We start from the raw sequence: 11,021 nt of genomic DNA, 5'->3' as shown, positions 1-11,021 counted from the left end.
GATCTTCCTTGACATCGACCCCCACCGACTGCAGCCGGAGCAGATTCTGCATGTTTTTCTGGAGTCGGGACATTTCCCTCTCTTCCTTTCTAGCTTTCTGGATGCTTTTGAGGATGAAAAGCCTCTTGGTGTTTCCCTTGATCGCTTCCCACCAGTGTGTCAGGGACTCAAAGAGGGGTTTCATGGTTCTCCAACCTTCATAAGCCCTCTTGAGCTCCTCAATGTTCTCTGGGGTCAGCAGTTGCACGAATAGCTTCCATGCCCCCCTGCCCACCCTCAGGTCCTTCTCCAAGTGGCAGTCCGCCAGTAGGATGCAGTGGTCAGAGAAGAACACCGGCTTGACCTCGGTGGATCTGACTGTGAATGCACGGGACACAAAGAGGAAGTCTATCCTGGAACGAATGGACCCGTCTGGCCGCGACCAGGTGTATCTACGCTGCGCTCCGTCTGCAGGGTTGCTGAAGACGTCGTGCAGCTTGGCATCCTTAACTGTTTCCATCAGGGATCTGGACGTAGCGTCCAATCTGCTTCCGGCCCTGCCGGATCGTCCAGCCGCATCGATGATGCAGTTGAAGTCCCCGCCCAGAATGACCGGCCTGGAGGTCGCCAGCAGCAGTGGGAGCTGCTGAAAAACCTCCAGCCGCTCAGCTCCTTGTGACGGGCCATACACGTTAATTAACCGGAGTGGAGCGTTCTTGTACATTACGTCTGCTACCAGGAGTCGCCCGCCCACCACCTCCTTGACCTCGGAGACGGTGAAGTTGCCTCCCCGCAGCAGAATACCCAGGCCGGAGGAACGAGAGTCGTTTCCGCCCGACCAGATCGATGGCCCGTGGGACCACCACCGTGACCATTGCCTGTAGGAGCTGAACTGGATAACCTCACTTATCCACGTTAAACTCCATCTGCCAAATTTTGGCCCATTCACCTAACCTGTCCATATCCATTTGTAAATTTCTCATTTCTTCACTGCAACTTACTTTCCCACCTATTTTGGTGTCATCTGCAAATTTAGCTATGGTACCTTCTACTCCTGAATCCAAGTAAATAGTTGGGGCCCAAGGACCGAACCCTGTGGCACCCCACTAGTTACAGCTTGCCATCCACAAAAGACCCATTTATCCTGACTCTCTGCTTTCTGTTGGTTAGCCAAAGCTCTATCCAAGCAAATATATTACCCTTAGCTGCGTGTGATCTTATCTTGTGTATTAATCTTTTGTGCGGCACCTTATCAAATGCCTTCTGGAAGTCCAGACATACTACATCTACAGGATCGCCATTATCCACTTTGCTTGTCACATCTTCAAAGAACTCTAGCGATTTAGTCAAACACGATTTAGTCTTCATAAAGCCATGCTGACTCTGATGGATTGCATTTTGACTTGCATTTTAGGAGGGTAGTGAAGGCATTGGAGAGAGTGCAGAAGAGGTTTACGAGTTTGGTTCCAGGGGCGAGGAAGTTGAGTTATGAAGTAAGATTGGAGAAGTTGGGACTGTATTCCTTGGGGAAAAGAAGTCTGAGAGGAGACTTGATAGAGGTATTGAAAATCATGAGGTATCTGGAGAGAGTAGATAGGGAGAAACTGCTTGCACCGATGAAAGGATCGAGAAGGAGCGGGCACAGGTTTAAAGTAACTAGCAGAAGAAGCAAAAGTGATAGGAGCAGCGAGTGGTCAGGGTCTGGAATGCACCGCCTGATAGCGTGGCGGAGGCAGGTTCAATTGAAGAGGGAATGAGATGATTATTTGAAAAGAAAGCATGTGCTGGGTTACGTGGAGAAGGCAGGAGAATGGCACGAAGTGAAATGTTCATTGGGAGAGCTGGTGCAGTCACGACGGGCGGAATGGGCTCCTTGTGCAGTGTAAGGATTGTGTGAACGTGGATGTAGACGTTTCCGAGTAGCTGTGTAAAGTGTGTGAGCTTTGAGGTGTGAGTTTTGACTGTTGCTGTATCAGCAGCAGCAGCAGCAGCGGGCGGGAGCGGCAGCAGAGAGCTGGTTGAAAGTGTTGTGAGGCGAAAGGTGCAGCTGAGAGAGTGTTTGAGAGGTGTATTTGCAAGTGAAAGATGTTTTTGTATGAGTGAGGTAGAGTGTTTGTGAGATGAGAGTGGTGTCTGTGAGCGTTGGGTGAGCGTGCGTGTTTTTTGTGTGTAGATGGTGCGGGTGAGTGAGAAAGAAAGAAAGTTGTGTTTTGAAAGATGTGCATGTTGAAAAGTAAAGAAAGCAGATGTTTGTAAGAAAACTATTTTTAGCATTGAAAATCCCCTGGAAAGGGGTGGTGCACCATTCCCAGAGATACTGCAATACCGGGTCGATGCGTGGAGTGGACGGAGCAAGCCCCTATTCCATCTCCCTGCTCCAAAAATCAATTTAATATATGGTCCCCAGATAAGGGACGTATCAGATATTAAACTGATAAGAACAGATTTTTTTTTTTTTTTTTGTAAAAATATACTTTATTCATAAAATATCTTCAATCACATTCCAAACCATTTCAAAAACAACATTACAAGGGTACAATCCAGGTTAAACTTTTACAAAATGTATCACCAGGTGCATCAGTACAAACAATATTACAGTCATTTACAGCCTTTCATTTTGATCTGTACAGCCCGAGGGGCTCTAAACAGTTCCCAGTCTCTCGGTGCGCTGTGGTAGAAAGGTCTTAGACAGCGACCCTTCCCCATTGCGCCTTTGCGGCAGCTGCCCCAAGCTTTAGTGCGTCCCTCAGCACCTAGTCCTGGACTTTGGATTGTGCCAGTCCGCAACAATCGGTCGGGGACAACTCTTTGTGCTGGAAGACCAACAAGTTTCGGGCAGACCAAAGCGCCTCTTTCACCGAGTTGATGATCCTCCAGCTGCAGTCGATGTTTGTCTCGGTGTGTGTCCCTGGGAACAGCCCGTAGAGCACAGAGTCCTGTGTCACAGAACTGCTCGGGATGAACCTCGACAGCAACCACTGCATCTCTCTCCAGACTTTCTTTGCGAAGGCACAATCCACAAGGAGGTGGACAACGGTCTCTTCCCCACCACAGCCACCTCGAGGGCAACGTGCAGAGGGGGTGAGCTTCCTGGCGTGTAGGAAGGATCTGACGGGGAGGGCCTTTCTCACCACCAGCCAAGCTACGTCTTGGTGCTTGTTGGAAAGTTCTGGCGATGAGGCATTCTGCCAAATGACTTTGACAGTCTGCTCGGGGAACCATCCCACAGGGTCCACCCTCTCCTTATCCCTCAGGGCCTCTAGGACGTTACGTGCTGACCACTGCCTGATGGACTTGTGGTCAAAGGTGTTTTTCTGCATAAATTTTTCCACCAGGGACAGGTGGTACGGCACGGTCCAACTACTTGGAGCGTTCCGCGGCAGCGTGGCCAGACCCATCCTTCGCAACACCGGGGACAGGTAGAACCTCAGCACGTAGTGACACTTGGTGTTTGCATACTGAGGGTCTACGCACCGCTTGATGCAGCCGCACACAAAGGTGGCCATCAGTATGAGGGCGATGTTGGGCACGTTTTTTCCCCCTTTATCTAGAGGCTTGTACATCGCGTCCCTGCGGACACGATCCATTTTCGACCTCCAGATAAAGCGGAAGATGGCTCGAGTGATCGCCGTCGCGCAGGAGTCTGGAATGGGCCAGACCTGCGCCACGTACAGCAACAGCGAGAGTACCTCGCACCTGATGACCAGGTTCTTACCCGCAATGGAGAGGGAGCGTCGCTCCCACATGCCCAGTTTCCTTTTCACCATAGCCACTCGCTCCTTCCAGTTTCTAACGCATGCCCCGGTCCCTCCGAACCATATCCCCAGCACCTTCAGGCCGTCAGCCCTGACAGTGAAGGGGACAAAGGATCGGTCAGCCCAGTTCCCAAAGAACATGGCCTCGCTCTTCCCACGATTTACCTTGGCTCCCGAGGCCAGTTCGAACTGGTCGCAGACGTGCATCAGTCTGCGCACCGACAGCGGATCCGAGCAGAAGACGGCGACGTCGTCCATGTACAGGGAGGCTTTTACCTGAGTGCCTCCACTGCCTGGGATCGTCACTCCTCTTATGCCCGGATCCTTCCTGATGGACTCGGCAAAGGGTTCTATGCAACACACGAAAAGGACAGGCGAGAGAGGGCAGCCCTGCCTGACTCCAGATTTAATCGGAAAGCTATCTGTTTCCCACCCATTGATTGAGACTGCGCTACTGATGTTAGTGTAGAGCAGTTGGATCCAATTTCGAATTCCCTCCCCAAACCCCATTTTGGAGAGCACATCCCCCATGTAGGTGTGCGATATTCTGTCAAAGGCCTTCTCCTGATCCAAGCTGATGAGGCAGGTATCCACACCCCTGTCCTGTACATAGGCAATCGTATCCCTGAGCAGCGCCAGGCTGTCAGAGATCTTCCTGCCCGGCACAGAGCAGGTCTGGTCAGGGTGAATCACCAATTCCAGAGCGGATTTGACCCGATTGGCGATGACCTTGGACAGAATCTTATAGTCCACATTCAACAGTGAAATGGGTCGCCAATTTCTAATTTCCTCCCTTTCCCCCTTGTGCTTGTAGATGAGGGTGATGATGCCTTTCCTCATGGATTCTGACATGCTGCCGGCCAGGAGCATACTCTCGTACACTTCTAGCAGGTCTGGGCCGATCAAGTCCCACAGAGCCGAATACAACTCCGCCGGCAAGCCGTCGCTTCCGGGGGTTTTACTCTTCTCGAAGGACTCGAGGGCCTTAGTCAGTTCTTCAGGAGTTAGCGGTTTGTCTAGGCTCTCCCGCGTGCTGTGGTCTAAGACCTCCGTGATAGAGGACAGGAAGGACTGGGAGGCCGTGCTGTCCGTGGGCTTCACGTCATACAATCCGGCATAAAAGGATTTGCTGATCCTCAGAATGTCGGACCGTGATGACTTTACTGAGCCGTCTTCTTCCTTCAGGCTGCTGATCACAGAGCGCTCTCTGTGTACCTTTTGGAAGAAGAAACGTGAGCACGTCTCATCCTGCTCCACGGAGCGGACCCTGGAACGGAAGATGATCTTGGAGGCCTCCGAGGCAAACTGCGAGGCTTGCTGGCCCTTCACCTCTTGGAGCTCCTCCTTGACATCGACCCCCATCGACTGCAGCCGGAGCAGATTCTGCATCTTTTTCTGGAGTCGGGACATTTCCCTCTGTTCCTTTCTAGCTTTCTGGGTGCCTTTGAGGATGAAAAACCTCTTGATGCTTCCCTTGATCACTTCCCACCAGTGTGTCAGGGACTCAAAGAGGGGTTTCACGGTTCTCCAACCTTTGTAATCCCTCTTGAGCTCCTCAATGTTCTCTGGGGTCAGCAGTTGCACATTTAGCTTCCATGCCCCCCTGCCCACCCTCAGGTCCTTCTCCAAGTGGCAGTCCGCCAGTAGGAGGCAGTGGTCAGAGAAGAACACCGGCTTGACCTCGGTGGATCTGACTGTGAATGCACGGGACACAAAGAGGAAGTCTATCCTGGAACGAATGGACCCGTCTGGCCGCGACCAGGTGTATCTACGCTGCGCTCCGTCTGCAGGGTTGCTGAAGACGTCGTGCAGCTTGGCATCCTTAACTGTTTCCATCAGGGATCTGGACGTAGCGTCCAATCTGCTTCCGGCCCTGCCGGATCGTCCAGCCGCATCGATGATGCAGTTGAAGTCCCCGCCCAGAATGACCGGCCTGGAGGTCGCCAGCAGCAGTGGGAGCTGCTGAAAAACCTCCAGCCGCTCAGCCCCTTGTGCCGGGCCATACACGTTAATTAACCGGAGTGGAGCGTTCTTGTACATTACGTCTGCTACCAGGAGTCGCCCGCCCACCACCTCCTTGACCTCGGAGACGGTGAAGTTGCCTCCCCGCAGCAGAATACCCAGGCCGGAGGAACGAGAGTCGTTTCCGCCCGACCAGATCGATGGCCCGTGGGACCACCATCGTGACCATTGCCTGTAGGAGCTGAGGTGCGGTATCGCACACTCCTGCAGAAACAACAGGTCAGCTTTGACCTTGGCTAGGTAGTCCAAGGTCGCAACACATCGCGTAGTAGATTTAATGCTACGCACATTTATGGATACAATCTTTAAACCCATTTTAAAGCATTTATTCTCCTACCAAACCCACTGTCTCTGAGAGTCCCAGACCTTTAGTCTGCTCCTTCATACCCGTAGTGAGCTCAAATTCCTTCACTTTGGATGGGCTGAGGTAGATCTCCTTGGCCGTGTTCTGCTCCGGTGGCATCTGGAGGTTCACGTAGAGAGCGGGTTTTGAGATGACCTTTGCTGGAGAAGCTTCTCCAAAACTCACCCCCTCTGGGGTGTTGCTGTTCCCGGCTTCCTGGAGCTGGGGTGCGATGATTGCCTCACTGCTCCCAGATTCCAGGGGCTGTGGTGCACTGGCCTCCTCAGGTTGCAGGCAAAGTTGGGGTGCGCTGGTCTCCTTGTTGTCTCCAATTTTCTGGAGCTCGGGTGTCTCGTCCTCCAACGCCCTGGAGCTTTGCCGCCTCTTCTGTCGGTGCCGCTCTGGCACTTCATCATCCGAAGAGCTGCTGCCCTTGTCATCCGTGTCGGATGGGAGACGCCTCTTGCCGCTTCTCTGGGAAACGCCTTTGCTTCTTCTTCGCTCCCTCTTACTTTTCTTGTTCTTCACCGTCCGCCACTCCCCCTGCTGCTTTTCCACTGCTGCCTCCTCCTCCATTGATTCGCTGTCCTGAGGACTGGGAGGTTCAGGGGGTAGTGCTGTTGATTGGCTCTCTGTTGCCTCAATCTCTTTCTCCACCTTGTCTCTCTCTGTGTCCTCCTTTGTCCCGTTGAGCTCCCTGGGGGCCTTGGTGGTTGGAGTGACACGAAACATTTCTTCTGCTTCCCCCTGGTCGGCTTTGGCTGCCTGTGCGTAAGTACGGCAGCGTTTGGGGCAGGTCCTGTAGAGGTGACTTGCCTCGCCACACAGGTTGCAGCACTTGGCCTGTTTGCAGTCTTTTGTCTGGTGCCCTTCCTGTTTGCAGATCTTGCAGAGGGAGGCGCTGCAGTTGGCCGCCACATGACCAGCCTTGCCGCATGAGCGACAATTCTTGGGTTGCCCAGCTTAGACCAGGTAGCCCCGGTTTCCCCCGATAGCGAAACTGGAGGGAGGGTGGAAAATGGCTCCCTTACCATCGGTCTTTAGCGTGACCTTAAACAGGCGTTTGCCTGTCCAGATCCCCAAGTCGTCTCGAATCTCGGTGCCGCTCCCCACCTTATCGAAGTACCTGGTGAGGAAGGTGACCACGTCGGCGACAGGGACGAAGGGGTTGTACACATGCACCATCACCTCACGTTCCCGTTGCAACGGCAGAGAAAAGTGCGGCTCCGCCGTCAGGATCTTCATCTCCGGCAGGTCTCTCTTCTCCTCGAACACCCTCAGGAGCCGGACGCAGTCTGCCACCCGCTTGAACGTCACGTCAAAATAACCACCTTTGCGGGAGTCGTGCAGGGTGAAGATCTCCGTAGCTTGGAAGCCGCACGCCTTCAACAGGATCCTCCTGGTGAAGAAGCCCCGATCCATAGGTGATCCTCCTTCGCTGTGGTTCACCGTGACTCGGACGGTGATAGGTAACCCACGGTATGGATTTGGATTGCGATTGGTTATCGCCCTTCCATCCCGACCTTGCCTTGGCAGGACCATGGTGTCGCCCCTGCAACACTTGATGTTAGCCAAAAGGCCGAGAAGCGATGAGAAAGAAAGAAAGTTGTGTTTTGAAAGATGTGCATGTTGAAAAGTAAAGAAAGCAGATGTTTGTAAGAAAACTATTTTTAGCATTGAAAATCCCCTGGAAAGGGGTGGTGCACCATTCCCAGAGATACTGCAATACCGGGTCGATGCGTGGAGTGGACGGAGCAAGCCCCTATTCCATCTCCCTGCTCCAAAAATCAATTTAATATATGGTCCCCAGATAAGGGACGTATCAGATATTAAACTGATAAGAACAGATTTTTTTTATTTTTTTTTTGTAAAAATATACTTTATTCATAAAATATCTTCAATCACATTCAAAACCATTTCAAAAACAACATTACAAGGGTACAATCCAGGTTAAACTTTTACAAAATGTATCACCAGGTGCATCAGTACAAACAATATTACAATCATTTACAGCCTTTCATTTTGATCTGTACAGCCCGAGGGGCTCTAAACAGTTCCCAGTCTCTCGGTGCGCTGTGGTAGAAAGGTCTTAGACAGCGACCCTTCCCCATTGCGCCTTTGCGGCAGCTGCCCCAAGCTTTAGTGCGTCCCTCAGCACGTAGTCCTGGACTTTGGATTGTGCCAGTCCGCAACAATCGGTCGGGGACAACTCTTTGTGCTGGAAGACCAACAAGTTTCGGGAAGACCAAAGCGCCTCTTTCACCGAGTTGATGATCCTCCAGCTGCAGTTGATGTTTGTCTCGGTGTGTGTCCCTGGGAACAGCCCGTAGAGCACAGAGTCCTGTGTCACAGAACTGCTCGGGATGAACCTCGACAGCAACCACTGCATCTCTCTCCAGACTTTCTTTGCAAAGGCACAATCCACAAGGAGGTGGACAACGGTCTCTTCCCCACCACAGCCACCTCGAGGGCAACGTGCAGAGGGGGTGAGCTTCCTGGCGTGTAGGAAGGATCTGACGGGGAGGGCCTTTCTCACCACCAGCCAAGCTACGTCTTGGTGCTTGTTGGAAAGTTCTGGCGATGAGGCATTCTGCCAAATGACTTTGACAGTCTGCTCGGGGAACCATCCCACAGGGTCCACCCTCTCCTTATCCCTCAGGGCCTCTAGGACGTTACGTGCTGACCACTGCCTGATGGACTTGTGGTCAAAGGTGTTTCTCTGCATAAATTTTTCCACCAGGGACAGGTGGTACGGCACGGTCCAACTACTTGGAGCGTTCCGCGGCAGCGTGGCCAGACCCATCCTTCGCAACACCGGGGACAGGTAGAACCTCAGCACATAGTGACACTTGGTGTTTGCGTACTGAGGGTCTACGCACCGCTTGATGCAGCCACACACAAAGGTGGCCATCAGTATGAGGGCGATGTTGGGCATGTTTTATTCCCCCTTATCTAGAGGCTTGTACATCGCGTCCCTGCGGATACGATCGCTTTTTGACCTCCAGATAAAGCGGAAGATGGCTCGAGTGATCGCCATCGCGCAGGAGTCTGGAATGGGCCAGACCTGCGCCACGTACAGCAACAGCGAGAGTGCCTCACACCTGATGACCAGGTTCTTACCCGCAATGGAGAGGGAGCGTCGCTCCCAAATGCCCAGTTTCCTTTTCACCATAGACACTCGCTCCTTCCAGTTTCTAACGCATGCCCTGCTCCCTCCGAACCATATCCCCAGCACCTTCAGGCCGTCAGCCCTGACAGTGAAGGGGACAAAGGATCGGTCAGCTCAGTTCCCAGAGAACATGGCCTCGCTCTTCCCACGATTTACCTTGGCTCCCGAGGCCAGTTCAAACTGGTCGCAGATGTGGATCAGTCTGCGCACCGACAGCGGATCCGAGCAGAAGACGGTGACATCGTCCATGTACAGGGAGGCTTTGGCCTGAGTGCCTCCACTGCCTGGGATTGTCACTCCTCTTATGCCTGAACCCTTCCTGATGGACTCAGTAAAGGGTTCTATGCAACAGACAAACAGGACAGGAGAGAGAGGGCAGCCCTGCCTGACTCCAGATTTAATCGGAAAGCTATCTGATTCCCACCCATTGATTGAGACTGCGCTACTGATGTTAGTGTAGAGCAGTTGGATCCAATTTCGAATTCCCTCCCCAAACCCCATTTTGGAGAGCACTTCCACCATGTAGGTGTGCGGTATTCTGTCAAAGGCCTTCTCCTGATCCAAGCTGATGAGGCAGGTGTCCACACCCGTCATGCACATGATGGGGAGGGCCTTTGTCACTATCAGCCAAGCTACATCCTAATGCTAATTTGAAAGTTTTGGTGATGAGGCATTCTTCCAAATTACTTTGACAGTCAGCTCAGGAAACCACCCGACAGCATTCACTCTCTCCTTTTCCCGCAGGACCACATTACAATATGTGCAGCCCACTGCCTGATGGACTTGTGGTCAACAGGTTTTTCTGCATAAACTGTTCCACAAGGGATAGGTGATACAGCAGGTTCCAACTGAATGGAGCGTTCTCTGGTAACATAGCCATATCCATTCTTCCCAACACCGGGAAGAGGTAGAATCTCAGCACGGAGTGACACTTGGGCCTGGATTCTTGGGCCTGAGCATTGGGGCGTCTTAGGTCACTGTGCTAATGACATCATTGCTGCATCACTACCCAGCAGCCAAACTCAATGTACATTGCTCAACATGGGCTGCTGTGTTTAACCGACTTCAGTTTCAGGAAAATGTAACAGGAGCACATTTCACTCTGTGCTATTGGACAGTGGTTTAATAGTTGGAAAAGATCAGTGGTGCTCACCAGGGTTCACACCTGAAGAATTGTCAACCTTTGTGTTGCTGCACAGCACAATCAGATAAAGCATTTCTTACCTTCCGTCACTTCCTGTTCCTTCAGCTGTAGCCTAACCAGTGTATCATAACGGTTTGGCATAACTTCCTTCCCTTTGGACTCCACGCCTCAATTTATAAAGCCGAGGATCCTTATTTGTGTTTACATGAATTCTTGCTGCAACAAACGGAGCTTTGGCGAGATCATACCCAGAGTATTGTGTACCATTGTTTTGGTCTCCTCACCAAATGAAGGATATATTTTCCATAGTAGGGATGCAACAATGGTTCAGTAAAGATTGAATGGAGTGGCCAATATTTTCTGGAGTTTAGAAGAATGAGCCGTGGTCTTGGGTTCGCTAAGGCTGTGCTGAGGAAAGTGGAGGGAAGGAGAGTACAGCACAAAGGATAGGAAGGCTGGCACAGGCAAAAGAAACTGCAGCCAACAGGGTGAAGCGGGGTACAGGTGCTGTCACCCTATTTTCTAACGTGGACAACTGCCTTAGTGTGGTTGTGCCTGCAGTTGCACAGAAATCCAACAGGGGGCAGTGTCTGGCCTAGCTGCACAGGA

General features: G+C 52.1%; 1 non-coding gene and 1 pseudogene across 1 annotated transcript; both read right to left on the bottom strand.

Moving 5' to 3' along the window:
* Positions 1 to 2,271: 2,271 nt before the first annotated feature.
* LOC144669084 (U2 spliceosomal RNA) lies at positions 2,272 to 2,451 on the bottom strand (annotated as a pseudogene).
* Positions 2,452 to 7,794: 5,343 nt separating this feature from the next.
* On the bottom strand, positions 7,795 to 7,976 carry LOC144669061 (U2 spliceosomal RNA). The gene has a single exon (XR_013573593.1). It is a non-coding gene; the product is annotated as a U2 spliceosomal RNA (small nuclear RNA).
* Between the last annotated feature and the right edge of the window lie 3,045 nt (positions 7,977 to 11,021).

The sequence above is a fragment of the Cetorhinus maximus genome, chromosome 28 (assembly GCF_964194155.1).
Source record: "Cetorhinus maximus chromosome 28, sCetMax3.hap1.1, whole genome shotgun sequence".
In the NCBI taxonomy this organism is placed as follows: domain Eukaryota; kingdom Metazoa; phylum Chordata; class Chondrichthyes; order Lamniformes; family Cetorhinidae; genus Cetorhinus; species Cetorhinus maximus.
The sequence above is the reverse complement of the archived record's forward strand: the minus strand, read 5'-3'. Positions and strand labels throughout refer to the sequence as shown.